Below are 24,870 nucleotides of genomic sequence, written 5' to 3'. Positions count from 1 at the left end.
AAAATCAAATATGTTAAATATATAACATAATCTTTAACAAAATTAATTAAATGTAATATATATTGTAACTAAATATAAAAAATAAACTTATTTAAAAAAAAATATAAACACACAAACATAATAATTTATACATGTACATATATTTACTTTAAAATAATTTATTAACTTATCTTTATTTAATTTTTAAACTTTTTAAATTATATAAAAAGAAAATATATACATATATCAATAATTTAAAATAAAAAAATTACCATCTATAATTAATTAAAACATTCAACTATTAAAAAGAATGCCGATTCTCATAGATTAATTGCATAGAGAATCATGATTTTATTAAAGACAAGGAGGCTAGCATTATGCATTATTACTTTTATTCGCCACCTCAGCAGCACTTTAAAGAACTCAGAACATAGTCAAACAACAAAACTCCAGAATAGAATTCCAAAGTTCCATATGATCCTGACGTCCGCCATCTTCTCCTTCTTTTGTTTCTTCTTCTTTAAAATATAAAATTCTTCTTCTCATTAAAACTCCAAACCAAAACATAAATTCCACAGATACAATCAGTTTTCTGTAACCAAAACGAACAGAGTATTACAAAAAATTAAAATATACATTTAATAATTCTACATCAACCTGTAAACAAAAATATTCAAATGATAAACAAAACATATCCAAATACAATAATCTTAACCTCCAAACCCTAAACATAGGGAGGGAGGGAGGGAGGAATAATGCTAGCCTCCTTGTCTTTAATAAAATCACGATTCTCTATGCAATTAATCTATGAGAATCTGCATTTTATGGCAAAACAGGAGGCTATCATTATGCATGTTCAAAGCTTGCCAAAACTTTTTTAGCAACATGCTCAATTGGTTTAAAATAAAATTCCTAAAAACCTCTGCATTTGACCAATCTGCAGCTTTCAAGATGTCATTCAAATTTCCCCCACTCACAAATGCCTTACTTGCCATTACACCTGCTGAAAAACAACTTAGATTAACACCAGCTTCTTTCATAACCGCTTTGACCCACCTAGCTATAGTAGCAGAAGAAACTGCCTTGAAAGGTTTAACATAAGAAATCAACAACTGCTCAACCCCATCTGCTCTAAACTCTGCTACTCTACTCTCATACTCCTTTAGACACCTGACCACACAAATCTTTGGAAACTCATCCAACCCTGGATAAAAAACGTTCTATGTTCAAACATAACACCTTGAGGTTGATAAAACCTACTACTTACATCTAAAGCCTTAACATCTGAAACTCTTTTGATAGATAACACACAAAGTAAAAACACCAATTTCCATGATAGTTCTCTCAGTCCCAAATACCTATTTCTCGGCCACTTTTCAAAAAGTTTGAATATCAGATTCACATCCCAAACCGAAGCATATCTCGCTTTCGGAAGCCTCTTCAATCTAATCCCCTTCATAATCCTACAGACAACAGGACTCTTACCAATTGATAAACCATCAATCAAAATATGCCCAGCTGAAATTGCAGAACGATAACAATTTATAGTTCTCTTCCAGGGGATCCTCATCAATAGTCATAAGCATTAGAATATTCCCGCCCATGCGCGGGACCCCGGAAACACTATATTATATGTGCCCCACATATATATATCCATATATATATACATATATATATAAAAATAAGCAATTGCAGCCTAATAAACACCAGAGCTGAATCATGCTGTAAGGAATTTCCACCATACATGAAAAACATGCATTAGAAACAGGAGAAACAACAACAAAATTTGTTTAGAAACTGTTTTAATGCTCAGCAAACAGTAGAAATTCTCATAAATCACTGAAAGCATAGGAAAATCCCACGCTGCATTGCAAATACCCAGTCTAACAAGACTGAAAAGCTAACCTGTAGCTGCATAGCAATAAACTGACACCGTGCCTTTAGGGCACTCCTGGCCCCCAGCTTCCCATCATGCCTCAGCGGTGACAGTTAGGTCAGTTGTTCTTTCCGGCTCCTTCAGGAAGGATCCTGGCAACACAGCTCCACTCTTTTCTACTTTTTTGTCAGAAAATCTTTTCACTTTTCACAACTTTTATTCCTTACTTCGTCTTTCATCTTTTGAAGTAAGAAGCTGTCTTTTTCTGACAGGTTTGGGCATTTTTTGACAACTTAAAATGCCATCTCTTTTTGACTCTTGCCCTTCTTGTGGTAAAAAGAAGGCCAAAACAGACTCTCATGAGGTCTGTATTCTTTGTCTACCTGAGGATCATGATCCTAAGACCTGCCCTCACTGCCAGAACCTGTCCAGAAGAACCTTAAAGGACAGGGAAAGAATTCGCCTGTATGGCCTGGCAGATAAATCATCTAGAGGAAGGTCTCCGGTAAGGAAGGGCTCCAAGAGGTCTAGAACGCCTTCTAGAAACAAGTCCTCGCGTCCTTCTGCTTCAGCGTCGGGCTCGGCGCTGAGACAAGATCTTCAGGTGGGTCATTTATCTAAGAAAAGACCTTCGACAGCGGGATCTCCGTCGAGAAAAGGTACGTCGTCGAAGATTCGGGATCCTCCGCCGTCGTCAACCCGGCGACGATCGGCGTTGATGGACAAGACCTCTCCGCCGTTGTCAACCCGGCGACGATCGGCGTCGAGGAGCAGAGACCCTCCGCCGTCGTCAACCCGGCGACGATCGGCGCCGAGGAGCAGAGACCCTCCGCCGCCGCCAACTCGGCGACGATCGGCGTTGAGGAGCGAAGACCCCCCGCCGTCGTCGGCAAGACGTTCGGCGTCGAGGGCAGGCTCACTTCTGTCATCGCAGTCCCATCAGCGATCGACGTCGAGAGCAAAGACTCCTCCGCCGTCGTCAACTCGGCGACGATCGGCGTCGAGGATGAGGTCTCCGTCGTCGTCTCGACGGCGTTCGGCGTCGAGGGCGAAAAATACCCCTCCACCGTCGCCTCGCAGACCTTCGACGTCGAGATTGGACACATCTCCGCCGTCATCTAGACGACGCTCGGCGTCGAGAGAGAGAGTCCCTCCGTCGTCGGCTTCACATCACCGTTCGACGTCGAGACAGCATTCTTCACCTGCTTCTCATCGGCACCGGTCACCGTCGAGACGGCGTTCGACGTCGACCAGACGGGAGGCACGCTCGACGTCGAGACAGGCATCGGTGAGGTCTGGTTATGGATCGGTGGTCCTGGTGACGGAGTCAGCCTCGCGCCATTCGTCCTCTCACTCTTCCAAGAGGACTTCTTCAAGGTCAACCACTCCGGAAGCTGCTAGCCATGTCTGCAAGTCTCCTTCAAGACAAAAGGAGGCCCCTTCTGCTGTTCAGTTGTCCCCAAGATGGCAGCTGCCCTTACGTCACTGGCAGGACTCAGGTGCGACAAGGCGAATGCAGGAGTATGCCAGTCTGGTTCATAGATCTCCTCTTCAGAGATTGGTGGACGAAGTGGACAGAGTGAGTTCTCCCAGGCATAAGCACGAGAGGTCCCCAGAGAGACAGCACTATAGATCGCGTTTCCCCAGGCGAGAAGAACGCGCAGTCAGATCACGAGAAGGGAGGCACCGTGCTCATTGGCGAAGTAGAAAAACACCATCTACTTCCTCGACTTCCTCTACCCGGTCCTCCAAGAGGGATTATTCCCCCACAATATCGGACAGCCCGGTTTCCAGGGTCTCTCCCATAGATGACATTAATACATACCATGAGGTTCTGCAGAGGGGTGCTCAGAAGCTCAACATTGAGATGTCTGTCCCGCAAGTCACGACGACAGTGATTTTCGAGATTCTTCATCAGAAGACTGCATCTCGACCATTGCTTCCATTGGTTCCTGGGATCCTTGATCCAGTCATGGACACTTTTTTAACTCCAGCAACCATCAAAGCGGTGCCGGCTCGCATCCTAAAGAAATATAAGCTGGCTACCTCGGATCAGGTCTTCGACAAGACGGACCCTCCTGCAGACTCAGTCATCGTGGCGGCAGCAAAGAAGACGCATGCTGTAACGGCCACTTCTTCTGTTCCACCGAATAAAGAGAGCAGGTCTCAGGACTCGTGGGGTCGCAGAGCCTGCACTTCTGCGGCTGCATCCCTTAAGGTCTCCAGCGCGGCTGCGTTGCTAGGCCGTTATGACAGAGCTCTCTGGGACTCTTTGGAGCGGTTCAAAACCAAGCTCCCAAAGGAAGACCAAAAGGATTTTGACGAGATAGTCACTGAGGGATCTTTGGTGGCAAATCAAATGATTAGCACAGCGGCAGATGGTGCGGTGCTATCAGCGCACTCTTACGCGCATGGAATATGCGCCAGGAGATCGTCCTGGTTGAGATTGACAGGACTAAAACCAGATGCGCAGCAGAGGATCTTGAACCTCCCATTCTCTGGCTCTTCTCTCTTCGGCACACACGCAGATGAAGAGATGAATAGAATGAAGACCGAGATGGACACCCTCAAGGCGGTTGGGTTGGAGAAAAAGAAGGAATTTAAACGCTGCTACAACTCCAACCAGCGCAAGGGCCCTCAACAGAGGGTTCAAACCCCTCAGTGGTCCCAGAACAAGAACCAGGGGAAGTCCCAGTTTCGGGGAGGAAAGTCCAACAGAGGTAGAGGGGGTCACCAGCAGCAGTCCTCTATCACGGCGAGAGCGGGAGGGAAGTCATGAGCAGTGGCTTCCTCTGCCGCCGTTGCCCAATCCAGTGGGAGGAAGTGGTTCACAACATCTGGCAGAGTGGGACAGCATCACAAAAGATCACTGGGTGCTGAATATACTGAGCAATGGATACGCGCTACGTTTCCATGCGCTTCCAAAGGACATACCACCGAAAAAGTCTCGTCCTCACCAGTTAAAGCTACTTCAAAAGGAGATGAGGGCTCTTCTTCAAAAGCAGGCTATAGAAGAGGTTCCGCCCTCTCTAAGAGGAAAAGGAGTTTACTCCAGGTACTTTCTTGTCCCCAAAAAAGATCAGGAGCACAAGTTTTGACCGATCCTGGACCTTCGACTTCTGAACTAGGTCACAGTGAAGGAGAAGTTTCGCATGTTGGCCCTTCACCAAATATGTCCACATCTGCAAGTAGGGTATTGGATGTGTTCGGTGGACCTCCAAGATGCGTACTTCCACATTTCCATTGCAAAACGTCATCGCAAGTACCTACGGTTTGTGGTCGGCCACAAACATTATCAATACAAGGTCCTGCCCTCTGGACTCAAGTCGGCTCCGCGAGTCTTCACCAAATGCATGGCAGTGGTGGCAGCTTTTCTTCACAGAAAAGGTCTCTTCGTCTATCCATACTTAGACGACTGGCTGCTGAAAGGTCCATCCCCGCTGCAGGTGAGGCACGACTTCCAGATCTGTCTACAACAGTTGCACGATCTCGGCCTTCATGTCAACATGGAGAAGTCAGTGCAGCAGCCCACCCAGACCATCCACTACCTCGGCTCCGTCCTGGACACAAGCGTGGGAAGAGCGTATGCTTCGGAGGAGAGACTGTCTTCGATCAGACAGAAGTGCAGGCTTCTGCTCCAGGTGCAGGATCCGACAGTCCGGCAGGTGGCATCCCTGTTAGGATCCATGGCGTCCTGCAACTTTCTCATTCCCAATGCCAGGCTGAGGATATGGCCTTTGCAGCAGATTCTGGAGGACCAGTGGGATCAGTCAACAGGTCGCTGGGAAGATCAGATATGTCTCTCCTAGGCGCGAGATCCTCCCTCACATGGTGGACTCAGCAGTGGAATCTGATGGTGGGAGTCCCTTTTCACCGGCCACCTCCAGTGCAATCGGTGGTTACAGATGCGTCTCTGCAAGGCTGGGGGGCACACATGGGGTGCCTTCAGATACAAGGACGGTGGTCGGCGAAGGAACAGACCTACCACATTAATATGCTGGAGCTACGAGCAGTCCACCTTGCTCTGAAAGCTTTCCTACCGGCAATCGAGTCCGATTCGGTCCTGGTCCAGACCGACAACACGACGACCATGTTTTACCTAAAAAAACAGGGTGGAACTCGGTCGCGTCCTCTTTCCCTGGAGTCACAGGCAATCTGGCACTGGCTTCTTGCCCGGAACCTCTCGGTGGTGGCAGTACACCTTCCAGGAGAGATAAATATCAAGGCAGACGCACTCAGCAGGCACTTCGAAGATCAGCCAGACTGGGTGCTACACGACGAGGTGGTGGCGGACCTTTTCCATCGGTGGGGTCGTCCGGAAATAGATCTATTCGCAGACGACGAAAACACAAAATGCCACGCCTTCGCGTCCAGATTCCACCGTCCAGGGACAAGGGGGAATGCGCTTTTGATGGACTGGTCAGGGACATTTGCCTACGCCTTTCCTCCTCTGCCCCTGATCCCGAAGGTGGTGTCCAAGCTACTCAGATCCAGCATGACGATGATTCTGATAGCTCCAGACTGGCCACGGCAGTGGTGGTACCTGGACCTTCTTCATCTGTCGGTACTTCCACACAGGAGACTACCTTGCAGGCCGGACCTGCTGACCAAGATGGGCGGGAGGATTCTTCATCCCAACCTTCCCTCACTGAACGTGACAGCATGGCTCCTGAGGTCCTGCAATACGGACATTTGAAACTGCCTCCTGATTACATGCATATTTTGAAAGCAGCGAAAAGACCCTCCACAAGAGCGTCATATGCGTTTAAGTGGAAGAGGTTTTTTCTTTGGTGTAGAGAACATCACCATGATCCTACGAAGGGGCAGGAGGATGTCATTCTCCCTTACCTTCTGTACTTAGCAAGATCGGGTTTAAAGTATGTTTCTATCAGGGTGCATTTATCTGCCATTACGGCGTACAGGAGATCACCTAGTCAGCCCTCCTTTTTCCAAATGCAGGTGGTCAAGGACTTCTTACAGGGGTTGAAGAAAGTTATCCCCCTGTTCGAAACCCTTCTCCTCCGTGGGAGTTGAACCTGGTGTTATCTAAATTGATGGGCCCACCTTTTGAGCCAATCCACAGAGCTTCCTTGCAGCATTTGTCTTGGAAGGTCGTTTTTCTGGTAGCCATTACATCAGCGCGCAGAGTAAGCGAGATCCAAGCGCTGTGTACCAATGAGCCTTACACTGTTTTCCACCATAGCAGAGTAGTTTTAAGGGCGCATCCATCTATTCTCCCTAAGGTGGTGTCTGATTTTCATATCAATCAGTCCATTTCCCTTCCATCTTTTTTCCCAAATCCAGCGACCCCGGCCGAGTGGTCTCTTCATTCCTTAGACCTCAAGAGGGTGCTTAAGTTCTACTTAGAAAGTACCAAGGGCATAAGGAAGACTGATCAGTTATTTGTCAATTATGGCGCCATGAGAACAGGCTTCCCAGCCGCTAAGAGATCCATTTCGAGATGGATTGTATCCTGCATTAGCTTAGCTTACCAGCTGGCGAAAAGAACCTTACTGTTGCCTCCTAAGGCGCATTCCACTAGGGGGAAAGCGGCCACAGTTGCTTTCTTACATGACGTCCCAATGTCAGAGATTTGCAAGGCTGCAACCTGGAAATCGGTTCATACCTTTACGAGGCACTACTGCCTAGAATCTGATTCCAGGACTGATGCTCAAGTAGGCCAAGCCTCCTTGAGGAATCTGTTTGGATAGTTTCTTGTTTTTGCTCTATCCGAGCTTGGTTTTCTATGCTTACTGATCACATTTCTGTATTCTCCTTTGCCCGCAGGGAGAGGAGGTGAGGCTCGCTATTCTATTCTAATGCTTATGACTATTGATGAGGATCCCCTGGAAGAGAAGGATTAGTTACTTACCTGTAATCCTAGTTCTCTTCCAGGGGTATCCTCATCAAAGTCATAAGCAACCCTCCCGCCTCCCCGGGCAAAGGATTGTTATATTTTGAAGATATTGTTAACTCTTTGTACCATGGCTTTTTCAGTCTCCGCAAAGAACTGACCTAACTGTCACCCCTGAGGCATGATGGGAAGCTGGGGGTCAGGAGTGCCTTAAAGGCACGGTGTCAGTTTATTGCTATGCAGCTACAGGTTTGCTTTTCAGTCTTGTTAGACTGGCTATTTGCAATGCAGCCTGGGAGCTTACTATGCTTTCAGTGATTTATGAGAATTGCTGAGCATTAAAACAGTTTCTAAACACATTTTGTTGTTGTTTCTCCTGTTTCTAATGCATGTTTTTCATGTATGGTGGAAATTCCTTACAGCATGATTCAGCTCTGGTGTTTATTAGGCTGCAATTGCTTTTATATATATATATATATATATATATATATATATATATATATATATATATATATATATATATATATATATATAGATAGATAGATAGATAGATAGATAGATAGATAGATAGATAGATAGATATATATATATATGTGGGGCACATGTGGGGCACATATAATATAGTGTTTCCGGGGTCCCGCACATGGGCGGGAATATTCTAATGCTTATGACTTTGATGAGGATACCCCTGGAAGAGAACTAGGATTACAGGTAAGTAACTAATCCATCTGTAAGATAGACCCTTTTCAAACATTTCTGCTAAAATATTCGCTACCATCATCTCCTCAGCCTCCACGGGATCCAAATCCCTTTCCAATGCACCAACGTGACCAAACTGTCCCAGCCCCTCTATATCTTTTCCTTGTGCCAGGCGCCCAAGACTCCTTGAGCAAATCAGAATCTCGAAGATCTCCTGATATCTTCCATACTAGAAGGTTGAGCAAATCCTCCTGAACCAAAGGATGTTCCCCTCCCTCTTGACCTATTAACATTCCATTGTGACTCTGAATCAAAAAAGGTTCCTCCACAGCCATTTCCAGAACCGAAGGAAACCAAACCTGAGTTGTCCAAAAAGGAGTTACCAAAACTATCTGAACCACTTGTTTCCTCACGTCTAACAACACCCTTTGAATCATAGAAAAAGGCGGAAAAGCATATCCCCTTTTCCCTTTCCAATTCTGTTTGAATGCATCCACAGCTAACGCCCCCGGATCCGTCCTCCAACTGAAATACTCCTTTAACTGATAAGTTAGTCTGGAGGCAAACAGATCTATCTCCAGAGGACCAAACATTAACTGAATCTCCTGAAAGATTTCCCTGTTCAACATCCAGTCGCTGAAATCTACCAAGTTCCTGGAATACCAATCCGCTATTATATTTTCCTGACCTGGAAGATATTGAGCCTGAAGGGAAATCTTGTGTTCCATACAAAAATCCCAAATCTCCTGTGTGACCTCCATCAATTTCTTTAATCTGCTCCCGCCTAGTTTGTTTATATAAGTTACAGCGGTAATATTGTCCATCTTTAAGAGAGCAGAGTTGCCTCGGAACAAACTCCTAAAATTTTGCAAAGCAAATTGTCCCGCTCGCATTTCTAAATCATTTATATGCTCCCTCTTTTCCTTTAAATTCCAAACTCCACCTGTTTACAAGTAGCCCCCCATCCAAGAGTGCTTGCATCTGTCTCCAAAACAAAATCTGGCCTCAATCCAAAGATCGCCCGACCATTCCAAGCAGTCAAATTCTCCATCCACCAATTCAATTCTGTCTTCGCCTCCTCTGACAATTGTACACGATCTCCGTACCATAAACCTCTGGCCAAACCCGAGGACTTCAAACGTTGTAAAGCCCTGTAATGTAAAGGGCCTGGAAACACAGCCTGAAAAGACGATGACAAAAGACCTATGACCCTTGCAATTTCTCTCAAACTTACCAAATACTTCCTCAATAAGGATTTCATTTATTTGTGAATTTTCTTTATCTTGTTCTCCGGTAGTAATAAGATACAATTGACCGTATCCACTACAAAACCCAGAAATTCTATTGACTGAGAAGGAATCCTCACAGATTTCTCTAAATTTCTTATGAAGCCCAATGACTCCAAGAGATCCATAACCATCCCCAAATGCTTCCTCAATTCTGTCATATCTTGATTCATGATCAATAGATCGTCCAAATAAACAATCATCCTGATCCCTCTTTCTTTCAAAAAACCTACCACTGCTCTCATCACTTTTGTAAAACACCAAGGTGCGGACGAGAGACCGAATGGCAAACATACAAACTGGTAAATCTGTCCTTTCCACCTGAACTGGAGATACTTCTGACTCTTGATACACATCGGAATTGAGAAATACGCATCTTTTAGATCTAGTTTCACCATCCAATCTAGATGCTGTAACAAATCCCTTAACAGATGGATTCCCTCCATCTTGAAGTGCCTGTAAACCACGAAACGATTCAGACTCCTCAAATTGATTACTGGTCTCCAACCTTTCTCCTTTTTTTCCACCAGAAATAAAGTACTTACAAAGCCTATCTCTTCTTCTCCAACTTCCACAATCGCCCCTTTCCTTAACATACTTTCAATTTCTTCTAACACTATTTTCTCCTGATTCTCTTTGAAAAACAATTCTCTTGGCTCTTTTGACTGAAAGGGAACATTGGTGAATTCTATCTTGAATCCTGACACAGCTCCCAGAACCCAAGGATCCCTCGTTATTTCTTTCCATTTTTCTACAAAACCTTTCAATCTTCCTCCCACCTTTTCGTGGAAAGAACCAGTACAAATCCTCGTATTCGAACTTACCTGCACTTTGATTTGAGGACTGACCTCTTCCTCTAGATCCCATTGAACGATAACCTCTTCCTCTTTAAGGGTAGAAGCTGTACTGATATTGCTGTCCTTTGCCTCCTCTTGAATGACTGTATTGGGACCTATAGTAACTTTGGCCGGAAGGTTGCCCTTACTTCCAGCCCTGCCATCAAAAACTCTTTGAAGCACCTCCACTTAAAACTTTCCTCATATTTGTCTGCACTCTGTTCAGAGATGTAAACGTATTCACATATTTTCCTAACTCTTTAACTGCACCATCTCCAAATAATAATCCATTTGGACTTTCACATGTGTCTTTCTTAGCAAAATCACCTAACTTTGGACTGATTTTGAACAGCACAGCCTTTTTTCTTCAATTAGTCCCGCATTTGCATTTCCTCGGAAACAAATTGCCCTTTGGCACCAACCTCTCAACAAAACAATATCTAAATCTTTTCCTTTTAAATATGCTTCCTCCACCAAATCAAACATTCTTGCGAGAGGTCCTAAAGTATCTAAAATTTTATTTTCACACTGTTTCAAGGTCTTTTCCAATCCCTTTCTCGGATCTCTCCCCAACTTGAACATATATGTTATAATCTCTGGGTCTAAATTTGGTGGTAAGGCATCTTTTTCGCCAATCACCGAACGAGAACATTCCGCCCTCATAATGTTCCTTTCACTTCTTTCCAAAGGCCTTCTTATCCAATATTGAATATAATCTGAAACATGTTTCATCGGCCACCATTCTGACCCCCTTGGATGTCTAACATCCTCTGGATCAAAGAGCTTTTTTCGGATTGGACTGAGTTGTGTGCCTCGCTTGCCTCGATTGCTGCTTACTTACTTACGAGGCAGCGCAAGTTGCGGCTCAGCGCGTTGCGAATTACACCAATTCAAGGACAGTTTCGCGGGTACAGGCTCCCCCTTTGTTGCCTGATCCTTCTATCTTGCTGGGGGCTGAACCGCTGGCCGGGCTCTGCATCGCAGCTCTGCTTGGCCGGGTTTGACTCCGCCGAGTCTCCACCTGTGATCCCTGGCTTACCTGCAGCTGCTTCCTGCTTGGGGTTGAACTCCGGGCCGGGCTTTGCTCCACCGCTTTCCTTGGCCGGGCTTGGCTCCGCCACACTGGGACTACATCTCCCATCAACCCTGACTGCGGCGAGGATGCTGCAAACGCCATCCGTAAGCGCCAGGAGGCGCATAAAGGACTGTTTGGATCCTCGACCCGCGGGACGCGCCGGGAGAAGCCCGGGACAAGGGCGGGTCCGTCTGTGGCCGTCAGGGGCTGCAGGAGGCTGGGCTGGGGCACCCCTCTTGGAATTGATGGTAGAGACTAAACGAGCTATGGACCCCCGACATTTGTGGTAATTTCCATAATACATTGTAACCAGTGAATTCTTGCCCTGATACTTGTTTATCATTATGAGAAGTGCCCCTGTGGGGCCATATTTTGTTATTATTGTTTATTCTGCTTATCTCAATTGATCAGTTCAATCTGTGTATGAGATTTTATCATCATTCATAGATAGTTTTGTTTAACCATTTACAATGAGCAGCAAGGGCAAAAATAGTAAGCCCTCTGCTGCCCGCCCAATGACTAGACAATTAGCAGCAACGACCCAACCGCTCCCGACCCTTACAGCCATTGACAAAATGCTACAAAAAACAATAGGGGTAGTGGCAACAGCCATAGAAAATACTGACATGCGTCTTTCAATTACCCCCGCTATGCCCCTTTTTACATCTGTGGGCAATAGCTCTGTAGCCACAGCTAACCCCGCTGAATTTATGTCTTTTCACATGCCCTCTTTTTCTGATCTACCTTGTGCTCAGACTGAGCCTGATGAAAATCTTTTAATAGAGGTTGCTCCATCTTCTTCTCCGTCGGCATGTACAAAGCCCTTTAAACCCCATGCTAGAACTAAAAAAATGTAAAACGGGTTAAAAAATCGGCTAAGAGAACAGCATCAACACCTGTTTATGTGCAGTCCGACCCGGGCCCTCCATCTTCTATTATAGGTCCTCCTGTTTGGGCTACCCATCTGATAATTGATCTTTAGTCACATTTAGAACACCTTATTACCACCCATTTTCAATCTTTGACTTCCAGGATTGATAGATTAGCCTCATTGATAAACAATAAAGGCCCAGGGAGATCTCAGTCTAGCCCTCCAACGGGGAATCCTGTTATTGTAGGGGCTGAAGGAGCAACCAAGTCTGCCTTCAAAGGTCCAACTCAAGGTGCAAGTATTTGCCCTGACATCTGTACGCATGTCTCGGCTTCTCAAAATATGCCGAACCCCTTGGTAGTTCCGACTGGTTTTGGTCAATCTACTGGCTCCAAACTGTCTTCAGCCGTATCGGGGGAGAATCAGTCTGGTCCATCTATTATTTCAAAAATTCCCGGTACTCAGAGCCTAGAATCGGGTAGGCCTCTACACAATCTTCCCCGGAAATCTGATGCAAACGGTACACCCAAATCTCCTCCCTGCCCCCAGTTACCCCCAGAAGCGTCACCGTATGTTGTGGTTGTTAGACCTGTCAGCCCTAGGGTGGTCTTTCCCTGAGTTTTTGCCCTTGCCTCATTTTTTCCACACTCTTTTTCATTGGCCTTAGGTTTCCGAGCGCCTTCCCATTGCTAATCAATGCTAAGGTGCAGGTGCTCTCTTCTCCCAACATGGCTGCCACAGGCCCCTGCTACTGCGGAGTGGTCTTTTTAGTGGCACCTTAGTTGCCAGGAGCTGGCTGGGACCCTACAACATTGTTGCAACACCAGACCGCCTTTTTCTCCCATAGCTAGAGTAGGGAAGCTCCTGGAACCTGCTGGAACCTTCAAGAATAAGGGTGGGGTCTGCTTTTGCCGCCTTAGAGAGTGGTCACCTGACCTGGGGATACTTAAGGAAAGGAGGGAAACTTTTCAGTTAGTTGGGGCGACGCTGACCTGGGGGAACCTACGTAGGAGATTTAGGCGGTAGGGCCTAGTCAGGGACCTATACCACTGGAAGTGACAGGGCTTAGGTGCTGCCTTCTAAGTTGCGTGAGGGACCCTGAACAAGCCCACTGATCTGGCCCAGCGGGAGGGGAACCCAGGGACGACCTGCAAAGCCTGACTAAAAACTCTTCAGTCACCAACTCAATCAACCCCCCCCCCCCCCCCCCCCCCCCTCCTCCCAGGAACTAAGTCCTAAGGGCGCAGGAACCAGCAAGCGCCAAAGAAGACCTCGGAACTTCACCACAGAACTGCTGGGGGTTCAACCAGGTACCAGCGCTGAGACACCCCTGCGCTCCCTGGCCCCACCTGGGATCCCCCCACCCTTCACCAAGTCACCACCGTCGTGTGGCCTGCCCCTCTGGCCTGTCCTGCCTGTAGCTGGCACGCATGCCCTCCGCTGGGCACAGGGGAGCTCTGGGTGCTAAGACGACACCCCCAAACTGAGCCCCGGGGCATAGAAGCCCTTACCCCTGCCGGGGTGCTGCCCACGAAGCTCATCAGTTCAACAAGTACTTACTTGCACCCACTGGGGTGAACCACTCAAGAACTCCATGTACCAGCTTCCCCAGGGGCGACCCGGAGGAGGGGCTAGCGGTGTGCGGTCCATTGCGATGGTTTATAAAAATGGCTCCCTCGAGCTTTGAGCTGACGAGCTCCTGGACGACGCACCTACGTGCCTGCGCGGGCACTGAGGCCTTTGACGGTTGTTTGGCGGCCCTCTCTTCCACCCCTAACTATTTTCTCTACTGATGAGGGAAGTTATCCCGAAACCCGAGCCATGTCTCGGGCGATATTCTAAAACCCGGGACATGTATCGGGTCTTGAGATCATCAGTTCAACAAGTACTTACTTGCACCCACTGGGGTGAACCACTCAAGAACTCCATGTACCAGCTTCCCCAGGGGCGACCCGGAGGAGGGGCTTATGGTCGACCCCTGAGCTCTCCAGCTACAGGGAGGATTTAGGGGATCTTATGTCCCGGGGGAGCAAGGGGAAAATTCAATGGCTAAATCACATCAAGCAACTTTGTCATGTTTTAGGTAGGGGGGATATGTGGTCGTCCCCTGAGGAGACCTGTGCCCTGGACTCCAAAAAATCTCTGAGCACAGCTACCGCATGGAATATATAATAACAAATTCTTCCACGGGTAGGCTGGCTGATACCTTTTTGAATATCAAAGCCCATCCTTTTTTTGAGAAATTCTTGGATGATATCCTGCCTCCCTTGGCCAAGAAATTATATATACAGTTTAGATATGGTTCATTGCCTCTTAGGGACGTAACATATAAGTGGTCAAATGCATTACATTCCACGAGTTCCTGCCCAGGTTGTGCGTGTAGCAGAGAGACAGATTTGCCCCTTCTATGGTAAGGCAAGAGCCAAATGGATCATTCGACTCTGCAAGTCCAGGGGGCTTAAGGACTATAGGGAGGCATTTAGATTTCTCAAATATGATACCACCCCCCTAATAGTGTTTGCGACTGCTAGATTTCTTTTGTCTATGTGGTACTCGAGGTGCAAAAAATTAAAATCTGAAAGTCCTCAAACTACTGTTTCTGCAGTAGCTCAAACACTGTAACTCATGTTGTCTATATATTTCATAGTTTGGGATTGCCCTTTAGGAGCGCTGTGCATTTTTAATGTATCTAATGAAATCCTATGATCCTCCTCCATCTTCGATATGAATCTCTCATGTGTTAGGACTACAAAGTATGATTCTTTTAAATATACATGTTTTTAGCTCTAATTGTGCTCTTTTTTTTATTGCAAATTTGTATTTATGTCTTTTTATGGTTTTTTACCGATATTAAAAGCTTTTTGACTGACTGACTAACTGCTTTTTTCCAAAAGGATCAATAACCTTTTTTTCATTTATTTTACTTGATGAATCACTTTATAATTCATCTCATCCTCGTTGTAATTGAAATCCAAAACATATTCATCAATGTCACTCTTATCTGCAGAAAAATCCTGCCCATCTCTTATGTTAACCTGAACATTTTTTCTTTTTGAGCCGCTTTGGACTCCTCTTCCTCCTGCACCGTCTTCAAGATGCCTCCTCTTTTCCTTACATTTTCCTTTTACTTCAATCACATTACCTTCCTCATCCATTGAGAAAAAATCCTCATCATCATTCATATGATGTCTCTTAACACCTGATAAAGCTGCTCCTACCGCCTCCTTCACCAACTTCCTAATTTCATCTGACAAAATACTTCCTGATTCACCTGAAGTTTCTTCCCCTGACATTCTCCTTTTCTTATTTTCTCCTGATATAAATAATCTGAATCAGTACTAAACAGCTGACAGAAATCTCTTCCTCCGATAATTTCTTCAGTTAACCGTTGCTAGGCAACGCTCCCCAGACACTTCACAACCTTGAAACAACAACCCCAAATTCCCTTTGAAAAAAGGCCCAATCGCAAACAAGAAACAACGAAGTGTCCGCTAAATCTTCACCTCCTTTCGTTTTCTCTAATAAAAAGATTTTATTCGTTTTCTGCACATGTAATTATCTTTATTTATTTTCGTAATAAATATTTTCTCAATATTAACCTCTTCGATGATTTCCCATTATTATTAAAAAGATCCCCGCTTCGCGGCGGTACGTGTGCTCGGATGCACGCACGCACATGCGCACAAGCCCCTTTCTATTTAAATGAAATGGCCGCCATATGCAGAGCATATGCAGAGCATCTAACGCTCGCGCTCTCCTTGAAATGGATCTTCCTTCTTCATTGATTCTTTTTTTTTTATAAACACATTTTTATTTTCTTTATAGAGAGCAAAATCAAGGAGGACATACAACAATCTGATTAACTTGGCATCAATAAAACCTATCACGGAAGCATTGACAATCATACTCTGCGAAACTTTTTGGGGCAGCCCCGGGCAGCGTACAACGTCCGTTCCTGTGCGGCACACCACTCCACCCCTCTTCTCCATGTAGCACCTTTGGGTGGGTCAATCTGCTTCCATGCGGCTGCAATATCTCTTTTAGCCACCACCAGAGCAGTAGTTAGGGAATATTTTTCGTTACGGGATCCGTCCAACCCATCCGTTATTCCCAGCAGAGCCAGCTTAGGGTCATGGGGGACCTCCCATCCTAGAACCTCAGTTAATTCGACTTCAATCTCGGCCCAGCATCTCCCCAGGCGTGAGCAAGACCAGACCATGTGAAAGAAGTCCGCCGGATCTACCCCGCACCGAGCGCATGAAGCGTCCTGACAGAGGCCCGCACGATATAGGCATTCCGGGGTCAGATACGCGGCGTGGAAATTTTGTAGTTAGGACTCCCTTAATACGTACATACATTGTTAAGTTAGCATAACCACGTTAGAAGTTAGAAAGCCATCTTGCTGCTTTTGCACACGACACTGCGTTCACATGTTATTGCTTAAACTCTGACTCGAGTTTTGCCTCACACGAGAGCAATCTGTTGTTACCATCCCGAGCTCTGCGCAGCGACCTTGGTCTGCACACGATGTGACAAACAGTCTGAGTTGTTAGACAATGCATGTTTTCCACTCTAGGTTGATCGACCCACTATTTAGTCATAACACACGAGCAGCTGCACATACCTGAAAGTTGGTGCTTTTAATATCACAGACATCATGTTTATTATTCAGACCGAAGACGAGCCTTCCTGCGAGAAGACTCCTGATGCTCCTGTGATGTGATTTCACTAAGCTGATCTTTGAGGTATGGGGTCCCCTATTCAAGCCTAAGAGACCTTCTATTAGTCTAATAATAATATTAGCTTCTTAGTAAAGGGAAGGTGGTAGTATCCACTGTCATTATAACATGATCACCCCTTTTATATTCTATGGAATTGTAACGATGTTGATGGTTTTGATTTTAATCATTTGTCTGCTTGTATTAGCCAAAGTACTGCATCTTAGGACACGTGGTCTATAAAAATAAACTCCTTTTATTTTCACCGTGTCTCTGTTGATTCTTGTGGACTGATGTGAGAATAATATACGAACAGGTATTTCCGATTCCCACCATTCCTGAGTATGTACTGAGTCGCTTGTTCTGGGTTGTCTTTTCATTGGGACCGCCGAGCTAAATCTCGGATAACGAATGGGACACTTATGTTAGCCGGATACTGGGTTCTGGGTTCTGAGGTGAGTTTCTGGTACACCACAACTCACTGAGGTCCTGGGGTTCTACGCATAGTTCTGTGTATAAGCAGAATCCCTGCAACAATTTAGTATAGCTGGATGAGCCGCAATCTAGCTGAAGTGGTAATCGTCCTGGGTGCCATAAGGGCGTCCCTCCAATCAGCTTCATCCAGAGGACCCACCCAGGTCTCCCACCGCTGCCTCAATCCGTTCCAATCCACCGGGGTGTTGGTGACCAGGGACCTATAAATACGGGATATTCCTCCCCTCCCAAGACACCCCAGCATCACCTGGGCCTCGGGCGGACTATGGTCGGGTATCCTGGAGTCTAGAGGGACGTGAGATTGGACTGCGTGGCGCAGTTGGAGATATTTATAGAATTGCGAAGAGTGTAAAGAGAACCGGTTCTGGAGCTCCTGGAAGGAACACATGTGGCCCCCCGCCAGACATCACCCAAGCAGGAGATCCCAAGAAGATCCCATGCTCGAAATCCTGCAAGCCCCGCCACCTCCCGCATCCAAGTACCATGCCAAAGGGGTGTGACCAGGGTCACTGTCCCCGACCAACGGGTATGCCGCAAGGCGGTGCGCCACGCAAAAAAGGGGGACCGCACAACATCCGGAAGCGACTGAGGGATCGTCGCCCCATAGAGCATGTTCTGAATAGATGAGAACCCGGCGAGCTGCACCTCGAGCCTATAAGCCGGATCATCCCACCCGCCTGGGAACCAGTCATGAACCACCAGCAGCTGAGTGGCAAGATAGTACAAGTAAAGATTAGTCATGCTCAGGCCTCCATCATATGAAGGAACCCGGCAGCGGTCCAAGGCAAGACGGGGTCTGCCGCCACCCCAGAGAAATTTAGTCACCATCTTATCCAGGTCCCGGAACCAAGGGCGGGAGAAGGAGCAGGGCGTGTTCTGTAGCATATATAGGAACTTGGGAAGGATCATCATCTTGTAAAGTGCAATCCTCCCCAATGGGTTCAACGGGAGCGACTGCCACCTAACCATGTCTGATCTGGTCTTATTGACCACGGGGGCCACATTGAGAGCCCAGCAGAGCTCCGGACGAAGTGGGACCCAGATCCCCAAATATTTAAAGGAGAGCCTCCGGAGGGGAATATCAGACTACCAGTCGAAACACTCCCTAGACGGGTGCAGCGGGACCCGTACAGATTTCCTGGGGCTTAGATGAAGACCAGATGCCTGACCAAACCGGTGAAGAATCTGGCGGACACGGGGCCCCGAGACCGCCGGATCCGAGAGATAGAGAAGGACATCGTCCGCGTATAGAGCAATTTTATCAGGGACCATACACTCGGGCTCGCGGGTCCGCGTACAGGACACGGACCATGGCGCGAAACTGGGGGCCAAAGCCCATTCGTTCCATGGTTTCTCCAAGATAGTCCCACCCCACCGAGTCAAAGGCCTTTTCGAAGTCAACCAGCAGAAGGGCCAGATAGGGAGAAAGGCGCTCCCGGTGGGACAGGGCGAGATGCAAGCACCGCAGGCAGTGTCTGGTCCCTCGGTTTGGCATAAATCCACATTGGTCCGGGTGGACCAGTGAGACAAGGAGCGGACGCAACCGCTGCGCGAGGACAGTGGCGTATATCTTAAGCTCGGTATTGATGAGGGATATCGGCCGGTAATCCGAGCAGGACTGTGATGGGGGTTGTGTCTTGGGAAGGACGACTATAGTGGCTGTGTCTGTTTCCTGCGGGAACGAACCCCTCTCCACTACCTCTGCAAAGAGATCCAGAAGCCTTGGGGCCAGGGTCTCGTGGTAGTGAGCATAGTATTCCTGCTGGAAACCGTCTGGTCCCGGGGTCTTCCCGGAAGCCAGGTGGCTGATCGCCTCATCAATTTCTTGCAGCGTGATGGGCAAGTCAAGGGTCTCACACGCCTCCTGTCCCAACCGCCCAAGGACCGCCCCGCTCGTCCCCATCAGCTCCGCAAGGGAGATCCCCGGCGCCCAAGCCCGGTATAGTTGGGAGTAGTAATCTGCAAAGGTCTGAGCCATTGCCACGGAGACCGTGTGGGTCTCGCCTGTGGAGTCCCTGATGGCAGGAATGAGGAATGATCCGGCCTGCCCGGGGGTAGGTAGCCAGCCGATGGAGAAGCGTACCATTTTTATCCCCCCATCCGTAAACCTGGGCCACCGAGGAGCGCCAAAGAGTCTTCGCCGCCTCCAGAGAGTGCATGCGTATCTCCTCCCGCAGAAAGGCCAGTCGGCGCGCCCGCGTGGCATCTCTCAACGCCTCCTGGTCCCGCTCAAGCTCCAAGGCCTGCGCTTCGCAAGCCGTGAGCTGCTGGATTTGTCTACGGCGCTGCTGTTGCACATGCCCCTTTGCCGCCCCCCTAATAGTCGCCTTGCCGGCCTCCCAAAGGACGGCCGAGGAGGAAACGGAGCCCACATTGTGAAAGTAATAATTAGCAATCTCACCTCCCACCATGTTCCGAAAAACTTTGTCATGAAGGAACCAAGTATTGAGACGCCACATCGGGTGGGCAGAAAAGGGAGGTGGGCCAAGAGCGAGGAGCACTGGCGAGTGGTCCGACAGGCCCCTTGGAAGAATGTGGGCATCCTGAACCCCTGCACATTCGGTAGACGGGACGAAGATTAGGTCGATCCGGGCGTGAGAGTGGTGCGTCGCCGAGGTGTGGGTATATTGGCGAGCATGTGGGTGCCAAACCCTCCAGACGTCGCACAGGCCCTGGATTTCGGCCCAATTCGACAGCTGCTTCGCGCGAGCGGCTCTGGCAAGGGAGATCGGACCTGTCGAGTCCAGATGGCGCGTGTAAACAGCATTAAAATCTCCTCCTAGAACGAGCGAGCCCGCCGGAAGTGTTGGAAGTAGATCTGTGGTGTAGGAAAGGGCAGCCTGCAATAGGGACGGTGCCGCATAGAGGGACAGCAAGGTGAGTGGTCGCCCCTCGAGAGTGCCACAAACCGCGACAGCCATTCCCTGGGAGTCTAGATGCACCTGAGCCAGTACAAAGGGAAAGGACCGTCTAAGCAGGATAGCCACCACCCGGCAGCCCCTAGCAAAACCTGAGTGCCACACCCTATTGTATCCGTAACGGGCGAGAAAGGGACATTTAATGCCAAGAAGGTGGGTCTCCTGAAGGAGGAGCACGTCGATCTCCGCACGCTGTGCATATTTAAGGACTGCCATGCGTTTAAAACGTTCCAAAAGACCATTTACATTCCAGGACAATACGCGCATGGTGACCTTAGGAACGGGTGTGTCAGCCATGGGTATAGTCAGAGGCAGGGGCCGAGGGGGGCGCGGGCACGCGAGCACCCCGAAAGGAGGGACATCGGGAAATCGGACAGGAGATCAGGTCAAAGGTTACATGATGCCATGGAACAACAACAGAGAGGAGTTTACCCTCCACCAACAAAACCCTCCCTAGGAGGAAGAAACAACCCCAAACCAACCCCAACCCCCTACCCCCCACCCTATACTTCGAAAACAGAAGCATCTGTCGCCCTAACGAAGTGTAACAACAACCAAGCTAGAACGCTCGGACCTGAGCACGAGTGGACCCCTTAATAGATCAGAACAAGCCTGATTCACCTGCCCTGGCCGAGAGCAACGAGTATAGCGGAGCACTGCGGCCCGGTTTCGAGTACCTTCAGCTTGGTAGGCAAATCCCAATCCCCCTTCCCGACAAAAACACAGACAGAAGAAGGAAGTCAAATGATAGGGCTGCGGGAAAGGTCCGAGGTGTCCATTTGCACTACAGGCCGGGTTGCGGAACCCGCCCACCGGGGTGACACGGCCCGCCGCCCGGCAGCCGGGGGACTTGTAGGTGCAGCTGAGGAGGCAGAAGAGGCCCCAGAAACCCGGCGCGGCCGCCCCATGGAGCGCGTGACGACCACCTCTCCCTCTGCGCGCCTCCGGGGCAGCGTGCGTCGCCGTCGACGGGTTCTTGACGACCGGGGCATCTCCCACCCCCCTCGTCCACCCGCTGATGATCCTTGTCCAGAGCGATGTAAGGGACGTTCCTCCGTTAGCCAGGTCCAGGCCGCTCGTGGTGTGTCAAAAAATATTGCCTTATGCTGAAAGATGACTCGAAGGCGGGCCGGGAACGGAAGCTGGTATTGGAGGCCCAGGGATCGCATCTTCTGCTTCACCTCAGTATAGGATCGCCGTAGCTCTTGGACCTCTCGGGTGTAGTCCGGGAAAACCATTATAGTGTGATTTTGATACTTGAGAGTTTCTGTGTGCCTGGCTTCGCGTAGAATCGCGTCTGTCCCGGAAATTAAGGATCTTTAGGATGAAGGGACGGGGGGGGCGCTCCCGGAGGCCTGGGAGCCAGGGAACGATGGGCCCTCTCCACCCCGAACGAGGCAGACAGGCTGTCCGCCGGCATCCAGGATTTAAACCAGCGCTCCAAAAAGTCGTCTGCGCGTCCCGATTCCGCCCCCTCCGGGAATCCACCAGGCAGAGGTTACTACGCCGGGCTCGATTTTCTGCATCCTCAACCCGGCGGTGCAGTTCCTTAGAATGGGTAGTCAGTTCTCGTACCTGGTCCTGCAGCTGGCGGATATCATCCTCAGCGGTTGATAATCTCGATTCGGCTTCAGAGATGCGGGTGGTGGCGTTACGCAAGTCCTGCCGGAGAAGGGCAACAGCGACCCTGACATCCCCCACCATACCCTCCAGGGAGGAGCGGGACGAATTGATGGCCTGCAGGATGGCAGCAAGGTCCGTGGTAGGGGCCGGAGCCGCCTCCTCGGTAGGGCCCGTCCCCCTCTCAGGGGTTGTGAATTGGTCCATCCTGGTTTGGGTGGCTGTGGGCGTCGGCTTGGATGCCTTGTCCTTACCCATGGTGGTGGCACCTCGGGCAATGGGGACGTCGAGACCAGTTGATGAGCAATGTGGGCTCCCCCAGTGCTTCCACGAGGGCCGGGGAGGCGAAAGGCAGGAGGGAGGAGACACGGTTAGGGCATCCCACTTAGCCAGAAGGCCAGTCGCCACTAGCACCGCAGGTCATTTCCCAGCGTGCTGCCCGATATGGCAGCCGGTTATCTCCTGGAGTCCCTCACCGATCCGTCGCCCGCCGATATCCATGGAGGTATGCCGCCATCCGCCGTACACCACAGCCAAGGCTAGGCCTCACAGCTCAAATCGAGGACCCGGGGCTCGAACGCCCCGTATCGACACTCCTGCACTTGAAAGGCCTCCAGGACACAAGTGAAGGCGCTCACCCACGCTACTGACCTCTCCCGGTGGGCCCCTCGCCACCACGGCCTGTGTTCAGCCCAAGACCATGGGCTCCAGTTCAGTTCGGACCTCCCCCCCTGGGGGTCCCGATAGCTTCGCCCCAAACACAGCCAACTTTGTAGCCACGAGGGGGGTGGGGGGAAGGGAAGCCACACACCCCTTGACCGCCGGCCCGCGGCCCGATCTTCAAAGGCGGCTCCGCACCATCCAAATGTCCCCAGCCGGCCGTGGAAGACCAGATCCAGAGCCAGCGACGCAGGCGGGGGGAGGAAAGGAGGGGAGCCGGCCCCCGACCGTCGACACCCGGCCCGATGGGGGGGGGGTGTCTCCACCGCTCCCGGCCCCCACAACAGCTCCGGTAGCCCCGCCGATGTCTTCCCACCACCGTACTCACCGCCTGTTCCTCGGCACAAATCGCCCCCACGGGGCCAGCTCCACACCTCCACAACCTCCACAGGCGGACACCAGGCAGGAGCCCTTCTTTCTCTCTCTCGGGGGGGGGGGGGGCCGTAACGGCCGCAGAGACACCTCCTCTCAGCCGCCGGCAAACTCAGGCCAACACACCTCGTGGGCGCCGCGGGCTCGAGTAGCAGCCCGCCCGCGCCACAGCACCGGGACCGCTGCCTCCTCCTGCCGGCCCGCTACCGAGACGCCGGGACTAGCCCCGAGGGGGCAGAGGCGCTCCAAATTTGAGCCAGGGATAGCGGGACAGCTCCGCACTCCGATGCGCTCAGAGGGAACCGGCCAGGGCAGCTCAGGTCGGATCAGGAAGGATTTGTGGGGTCCGGCGCCCGGAGCTTCACCGCAAGGCGGCCATGCTGGTCCGGCGCCACCTAGCGCTCTTCCTTCATTGATTCTTACCTGCTTGCGTCGCCTAACCCGAGGATACTCTCCCTCGCGCAAGTAACGATAATGTTTAAAATTAATTATTCACAAATCCCAAGCCAAAGATTCATTTCTCCACGATAGAAGACTCAAAGTGCTAAACTTCTTAATTATTTTAAATATCATTTACTCCCAAATTAAAATGTTTATAATATTTTTCAATACCAACTTAAGTTTAATAATAAACACAACATAACTTAATAAATGTCCATAAATTGGATATGTAAACTTATCTAACTTCTATTTTAACAAATATATCCATATATTTAAACATTTTTTAAACCTCCAAAAAGAATACTTATCTGCTCCAGAAGCAGCAAACAAAAGAGGGAGAAGATCGCAGACGTCAGGATCAGATGGGACTTTGGAGTTCTATTTTGGAGTTTTGTTGTTTGACTATGTTCTGAGTTCTTTAAAGTGCTGCAGAGGTGGCGAATAAAAGTAATAATGCATAATGATAACCTCCTGTCTTGCCATAAAATTAAAACATACATTTAGCAATACAATAAATACAACAGTAAGGAAAATGTTGGATAGCGGAATAATTAAATTTACTATTCTTACTCTAGTGAGTGCAATAGGGAAAGTATTGGATAGCAGAGGGGTAAAAAAATGCTATTCCCACTCCAGTGGGTGCAACAGTAGGGAAAGTGCTGGATAGCTGAGGGGTAAAAATTACTATTCCCACTCCAGTGAGTGCAACAGTAGGGAACATTTTGGATAGTGGAGGGGTAAAAATTACTATTCCCACTCTTTCTTCTCGCATTTATACATTAGATAATATTGTTTCTTCAATTGTGGATATTGTGCAGGATGATATGTCTGTGTTGTATCATGGTCAAAACCAGTTGCGTTCTGTTATGCAGTTTGCATGGACATTACAAACATTGAAGGCAGGGAAGGTCCCTTGGGACTATCTGAATACAACATCGTTATTTCTTCCCTTTAACCTTACTGACAAACAGCAGTTCATGTCCATGAAGGATGCTACATATTCCTTGCTACATATTGAAAAATTGGAGCCGTTACCTTTCTCTGTAGCGGAAGTAGATTCCGCAGTGTGGCTCTTACACGGATTGATAACTCTCCCGTTCGCACTTTTTA

At 48.8% G+C, this 24,870-nt stretch overlaps 1 protein-coding gene across 6 annotated transcripts in view; it reads left to right on the top strand.

The window, feature by feature from the left end:
• LOC146808798 (uncharacterized) overlaps positions 1-24,870 on the top strand; it is a 741,989-nt gene that overhangs the window by 515,250 nt on the left and 201,869 nt on the right. The gene's annotated exons all lie outside the window — the stretch shown is intronic.

The sequence above is a fragment of the Triturus cristatus genome, chromosome 7 (genome assembly GCF_964204655.1).
Source record: "Triturus cristatus chromosome 7, aTriCri1.1, whole genome shotgun sequence".
Lineage (NCBI taxonomy): Eukaryota > Metazoa > Chordata > Amphibia > Caudata > Salamandridae > Triturus > Triturus cristatus.
The sequence above is the reverse complement of the archived record's forward strand: the minus strand, read 5'-3'. Positions and strand labels throughout refer to the sequence as shown.